The 7657-nt window shown below is 38.4% G+C and overlaps 1 pseudogene; it reads right to left on the bottom strand.

The window, feature by feature from the left end:
* Positions 1-753: 753 nt before the first annotated feature.
* Positions 754-7657, bottom strand: part of LOC123455841 — a 56720-nt pseudogene continuing 49816 nt past the window's right edge.

The raw sequence follows: 7657 nt of genomic DNA, 5'->3' as shown, positions 1-7657 counted from the left end.
GCCAAACTGTATCCAGCTTTATTAAAGATACTTTTCATAAACAATCATGGTATTTCAGGCAGGACATGGGCAGACACTCAGTAACAGTATACAAGAACTTTCAAACTCCCTTCTTGTATGGACTACCAAAATCAGAAAGCCACCATAAAATCCAATGAAGTCTTTATGTGATGCTCGGAACAGGGGAGTTCAGAGTGAGGGTTGACATTTCACACTGAGCATGTTGTTTTAACAACTTTTCACAAGCTGACCCTGATCAGGAAATGAAATGAAAATGGAAGAATTATTAATCTGAAAAATCCACAATCTTTTAGAAAAGGTACCACAGCTCTTGAGAGGAACACCGTCATCTCAGTGATGTCAATGCAAAGTCCAGGTCATCTGACATACTGGCAGAACCAGTGTGAAGGGGTCAGGTCCCAACAGGTCTCTGGTTTTAAGGTAGTTAAGTCTATGCTGATGGTGGAGGGCAGAACATAAAAATGGACTTTGAGTTTTCACATGCCATGAGGCATCTGTGCCAAGGTTGGCTACTGTGTCAACACAAGGGAATCCCTCTTCCCCAGAGCCAAGGGGAATCTTTCAAAACTAGCAGGGAAAGGTGTTTTCCCATCACTTCAGCTTGGGAGACCTTCTGTTGGTGACACTTGTTCCACTCCCTCCCCCCAAAACAATGAAGTGTTCTGTGTGCTAACAACATAGCTTTAAAAAAAAAAAGTAAAACAAAATTCTGCATTTTTATAAAACTTGATAAAAAATAGTATTTCAAACTATACAGTCACCAGAAGTACACAGTTATCAAAAATGCACACACTTCACTTGGCATCTCTGGCACCTTCGGCTTTCTATGCCTGGTCTGTTTTGGCATCTCCGTTTTCTGCAGGGTTATTTCCCTCCTTGCCAGCGTCAGCTTTTCCCTTTTTCCCTTTGGGTACCTTCTCTTCCTTCTTTGCAAGGGTCTTTTTAGGCTTGGGCTCTGGCTTTGGAGGAGCAGGTTTAGCAGATGACCTTGCGGATCTTCTCTGTGGTTCGTCCTTCACCTTGGCTCTATCTCCTTTAGCATCCCCCTCAGCCTTTCCTTTGGGCGTGGCGGCAGCGAGGGGGGACGGGGATGTAGGCGCTGAACGCGGGGATGCGGCGGTATGCGGCTTTGGTCGGTCCAGGGGTCATCCTTGCTTCTTCTTCACACTGCTCCCCCTCCTTTCTTCTTTTCCCTTTTCCTTTGCTTTTAGACAGGATCTTGTTCTATAGGCTAGACTAGTGTATGTTCTGCAGTCCTTCTGCCTCAGCCTCCTGAGTGCATGGTTCAGCTGTGTACCAACATGCCCAGTCTCTTATTTTTTTATCTAACTGACTGAAGCTTTTGGACTTCCACATGATACTGTCCTCACTTTCACCCTTGTATGTTCCAGCAGTAGTAGATAAAAATGTGTACCAAGCACTATTTGTCTTTCTGTGATTGTGTGAGTTTGCTGAGTGTGATCTAAGTCTGTTCATTTTTCTACCAATTTTATATTATCATTTTTTCTTACTGCTGCATAGAATTCCATTGTGTAAATGTACCACAACTTTGCTATCTAGTCATCCAATGATGGGCATCTGGGTTGATTCTAGTTCTTAGCTGTAATGAATTGAGCAGCTATAAACATAGTTGAGCAAATGTCTCTGTATTGATGCATGGAACATTTAGGATAAATTCCCAGTAAGGGAATAACTGGGTCTGTTGGTAGCTCTATGTTCATTCTTTTCAGGAATCTCCAAATTGATTTCCATCATGGGTGTACAAGTTTACACTCCCTCCAACAGTGGATGAGGGTTCCTCTTTCACTATATCCTCGCCAACATTTGTTTTGTTAGATTTTTTTTTTTTTTAATGACTTCCATTCTTACTGGAGTAAGGTAGAATCTCATGGTTGTTTTAATTTGCATTTCCCTAGTGGTTAGGGATATTGAACATTTTCTTAAGTGTGTGTTAGCCATTTGTAATTCTTCTTCTGAGAACTCCCTGTTCAGTTCTCCGCCCCACTTTTTAAGTGGTTTGTTTAATTTTTTTATTGTTTAGTTTTTGAGTTCTTTGTAGATTCTAAATATTAGGTTTCTGTCAGTGGTATAGTTGGAGAAGATTTTCTCCCATTCAGTGATCTATTGGCTTTGGTAATCTATTGGCTTTGCTTATGGTATGTTTGTGCCAAAGCTTTTAGTGAGGCAGGAGATTACCCCTCATACTTCAGCCAAGCCACAGCTGAATCCACAGAGGAATGGGGAGGCAATCAACAATGCTGCTTCCATGCTGAACCTGATAATCAGTGCCAGGCTATAGGAGACAGAACCTGAGGACACTCAACACCTACAAAAGCAGAGATCCAGAGGCTCCTAAGATCTCATCACTGAAGTAGACTTAAAACTCACCCAACATGGCTCAGGAAGTTTTGCAGAAGAGGGGTGGAAAGATTGTAAGAGCCACATATTGACACATCATGCCCAGAGGCATTCCCTCCCCCTCAAAATAACTGGCTACTGTTCTCACAACACATAAACTACAACTCCATGGGGAATACCTGCAACCCCACGGACAAGCATCCCCAGTGGAATGGGGGCAGAGATGAGGGAAAAGAGGGTACCAACACATGATGTATCCATATGAAACATCTTGTTAATAATAATAATAAACATAAAAAATATATACAAGAGCAAGTTCTATTTCATATACTTTCCTGATTGAACTGTCATTTTAATCTAAGACTAGCTAGTAGTGCTTTCAAAAATTATGTCTACTCTTGTGGCCTACCCATTCTTCTGTTTTAAGTCAGGTGGCCATATCTAGGTCACTATTATGCTTGCTTTAGGATCTCGAGCTGGGCTCTTGACCCACTGATAATTCTTTTCTTTGATCAGAATGAATATTTACTTGGATACTTGAAAGTGAGCAACTTCACAGAATGTCCAAAGTAGATTGATTATAGAACCTTATTTGATTTCCTTTTACTTTTTTGTTGTTGTTGTTTCTTTATGTAGTCCAGTGTGGCTTTGAATTCATGAGCCTCCCGCCTCAGTGTCCTGAGTGCTAGAATGACAAGCATGCCCCACCATGCCTGACTTGATTCCCTTCCATAACAGACAGTATTTTGTGATTTAATTTTTGTTTTCCTATTAAATTTTATACTGTGGTCTCTCTAAAAAGAGTTGTGATATGGTTTTAAAGTTTTTAACTTATAAACACTACCTTAGAACATGCCTAGATGGTTTTGGAAATGCAGGGGAAATTAGCTATTCTTACCAGAATTTTCTTTACTTACATTTTATGAGAAAATTTATATGATTACCTAATGTCATTTTGGATATGACGTTGTCTCCTAGAAATTGTGTTTCCACTTGCATGTTTTAAATAGGAAGATTGTTGAATTTTTTTTCCACCATTCATTTTGGAGATGGAGAAATAGTGAAGTAATTTGGACATGATTGTGTAACTCTTTAGCAACAGAGAGAAAACTAGAAATCAGGCTTCTGTCTCCTAATGTTGCTTTCTTCACTTTGTGCATATATATCCTTATTGTGCAGTGCAGGAAAACCTAGTCTCTTCATAAAAAAAAAAATCCAACCCTTTATTTAATTTGCCATTACTTTGATTCAATGATAAATTTCCAAAAGACCTGGCATCTTGATAATTTATTCTCTCTTCTTGTTACTTCTTGGTTTTATTAGCCAAATCTCATTTCATTCAATCAGAGACATGCTAGAGCCTTCAGTTTACATAGCAGCCATCTAAAATAGTTTCTTGTTATTTTGTTTTGTTTTATTTTTTTCGAGATAAGGTTTTGCTCTAGCTCAGGCTGACCTGGAATTCACTATGTAGTCTCAGGTAGCCTCGAACTCACTGTGATCCTCCTACCTCTGCCTCCCGAGTGTTGGGATTAAAGACATGGACCACTGCACCTGGCTTGTTTCTTGTTATTTTTTAAAATATTTATTTATTTATTTGACAGAGAAAGGGGGAGGAGGGAATGGGTGTGCCAGGGTCTCCAGCCACTGCAAATGAACTCCAGATGTGTGCGTACCCTCGAGCATCTGGCTAACTGGCTAACGTGGGACTTGGGGAGTCAAACAAGGGTCTTTTGGCTTTGTAGACAAATGGCTTAACTGATGAGCCATCCCTCCAGCCCGTTTCTTGTTATTTTGAAGCATGATTGGAATGCTGCCCTCAGATTTAGATTATGTTAGGACTTCTCATAAGGTAATGTTTTTTCTAGTGAATAAACTGTACTCAAATGACCTTTTAAACATGTCTTTTTTCTCTCCCCATTTTATTTCCCATGTCTACAACACAATTTTAATTATCCCAAAGTTAATTTTTAGGAATTTGTTTTACCACTCAATGTTAATAAGTAATTTTCAGACTAGATTAACATTGTAGAGGTCAGTTCATTTAATTTTTTGGTTAACCATGTGAGATTTAAACAAGAATGTTTGGAGGTTTTCCCATTATGTTTAAGTAAAATAATTAAAAATGTACACACCAGGAAAATGCTAACAAAGGAGGTCTGTCATATCTATGACAATATCAGGCAAACTTGCTAGACTTAAATACAAAATAATTGGGCATTAAGAGATTATTATGTAATGGTAAACAATGTTTGTTCATATGATAAAATATACTACATTTATAAACATTTTATAGTAGCTTCAGAATATACAAATCAGTTCAGCATTCTCCTTTTATGGACAGAAGATATATTCTATGACCTGTAGTGTATGTCTTAAACAACTTATAATGGTTATACTTCAGAATTTTGTGTGTGTGACATATGCACATGTGTACAGATGTGTGGACTGTGCATACACATGGAGATCAGAAGAAAATGTCCCATGTCTTCCTCTGTTGCTCATCCCTAGGTTTCCTTAAGACACGGAGTCTCTCACTGGACCCAGAGTTGCCATTTTTGGTCACACTGGCTCAAGTCTCTGCTCCCTACAAGACTTGGAATACAGGTGTGCGTGGCCATGGTTAGCTTAAAATTCTTTGGGTTGAGGATAGTGTAAAAGTAATACACACTCAGTAGAAATGGTAGCTCATATTTTGATTTTTTTTTCTGGGTTAACAATATATAATTAGTTGTTACAGTGTGTTATAGCTCCCAGTCAGCTTCACAATCACAAGGAAGAAATAAATAGTCAGTACTCTACATTGCAAAAGCATTTATAAATTTTATTTGTGTGTATATATGTGTGTGTGTGTGAGAGAACGAGAGAGAGAGAGAGAGAGAGAGAGAGAGAGAGAGAGAGAATTGGTGCACCAGGGCCTCCAGCCACTGCATTCGAACTCCAGACGCGTGCACCACCTGTGTGCATGTGCGACCTTGTGTCCTTGCATCATCTTGTATGTCTGGCTTACATGGGGCCTGGGGAATTGAACACAGGTCCTTAGGCTTCACAGGCAAGCACCTTAGCCACTAAGCAACCTCGCCAGCCCTGTAAATGCATTTTTAACTTATGATATTTTCAATCTACAATTGTTTAATTGGTGCATAATCCTATTATATCCATCAAGGGGCACCTGTATGTATTATATATTCTCTATACTTGTTATATCCCTGAGAAAGCTTATTTATAAGTTAGGTACAGTAAGAATTTAAATTAATAACTAATATTAAAAATATTATAAAATAAATGAATTTCTCCTCCTTCATTACTGCATACTTAGAAGATCACTGTAGATCTTAGCTACTTCACTTGACAATTTTTCTTTTCCTGTTTTTTTATTTTTTCAGTCTCATTGTGTAGCCCAGATAGGTCTCAAACTTGTAATCCTTCTGCTTCAGCTGCCTGAATGCTGAGATTTCTGATGTATACTCTCACCCTACTTTTACCTGTTTTTCAAAAAAATATTTTTATTTAACTGACAAGTAATTGTTTATATTCATGGCATATAGTGTGGCATGTCAATAAATGCATACATGTGATGCTCAGATAGGTTAAGTGGCATTTCTGTTACTTCAGAGCTATACATTATTTATTTGGGTTAGAAAATTCAAAATCTTTGCTATTAACCTTCTTGAAATTATTCAATTAATTATTGTCAACTATAATTCTCTCATTATGATATACAAATTTAGAAATTACTCTTTCTCCTGTCCAACCTCATTCCATATTCATTATCCATGTCATCTCCATTTTAGTGCCTGGCATATTCTGTTTCATGTGATGTCCTTTAGTTCCATCTGTATTGCTATAAATGAATGATTGTCTTTCTTGTGGCTGAGCAGATAGCACTCTTTAGTGTATGTGCAGCACGCTTTCTCCATTCATCAATCCACTGTTAAATACTTCAGTTGATTCTGGATTTTGGCTTCTACGAACGATGTTAAGTATGAAGTGTAGGTGGCTCTTAGACACACTGCTCTTAGTTCCTTTGTGTGTACGTCAGTGGGATTGCTATATGATATGGTAGTAAGTACTATGTCTACGTTTTGTAGAACTTCCATTTCTACCAACACTGTGTCAGAATTCTCCCTTCTGTGCATTCTTCTGGTATCTTACTGTTTTGATAATTGCTATTCTGTGATGAATGACATCACACTGTAGTTTCAGTTTGCATTTCTCTGGTTGTTGGTGATACTGAACTTTTTTTCATATACTTACGGACCTTTTTTTGTGTGAGGAATTGTCATGTAGTTCAGTTTGCATTTCTCTGGTTGTTGGTGATACTGAACTTTTTTTCATATACTTACGGACCTTTTTTTGTGTGAGGAATTGTCATGTAGTTCTCCACAGTGGCTGTAGATTTACATTCCCACAGTAGCATAAATGAACTCCTTTATGACCACATCCTCACTGCTTCTTAAATAGCTATCGTGATTGAGCTGAAATTGTATCTTTCTGTCATTTGACTTGCATTTATTTTTTAAAATATTTTATTTTTATTTATTTATTTGACAGAGAAAGAGGGAGGGAGGGGGAGAGAGAGAGAAGAAAATGGGCATGCTAAGGCCTCCAGCCACTGCAAATGAACTCCAGACATGTGCACCCCCTTGTGCATCCGGCTAATGTGGGTCCTAAGGAATCAAACCTGGGTCTTTTGGCTTTGCCGCAAACGCCTTAAATGCTAAGCCATCCCTCCAGCCCTGACTTGCATTTCTTTGCTGACTGGTGAATATTTTTCACAATGTGTTGTATTATTTTTCTTTTGAGAAGTATCTATTGTGATCAATTACCCATTTCTAAATTGGGTTATTTATTTATTCGTTTTTCAAGGTAGGGTTTCATTCTAGCCCGGGCTGACCTCAGGGTGGCCTTCAACTCATGGCAGTCCTTCCTACCCCTGCCTCCCAAGTGCTGGGATTAAAGGCGTGTGCCACCATGCCTGGCTCTATATTATTTAATTTTTATTGTTAGGTGTTCAGTTCTATTTATATTATTGATCTTAACCCTCTGTCAGATGAATAGCTGGCAGAATTTACCCCCCATTATGTAGGTTGTCTCTTCTTTGTGTTGATTGTTTCCTTTGGTGCATAGAAGCTTTTTAGTTTGACACGCTTTCATGTTTTGTTTTTATTTCCTGTGCTTTGGGGTCCTATCTCTAAAGTTGTCAGTGTACCAATATCTTGAAGTATTTCCTTTATGTTTTTCTAGAGCAGTTTCAAAGATTTGGTCTTATATTAGG

This window comes from Jaculus jaculus, chromosome 18 (assembly GCF_020740685.1).
Source record: "Jaculus jaculus isolate mJacJac1 chromosome 18, mJacJac1.mat.Y.cur, whole genome shotgun sequence".
Taxonomy (NCBI): Eukaryota; Metazoa; Chordata; class Mammalia; order Rodentia; family Dipodidae; genus Jaculus; species Jaculus jaculus.
Note: the sequence above shows the minus strand (reverse complement) of the source record. Positions and strands in the feature narration are given on the sequence as shown.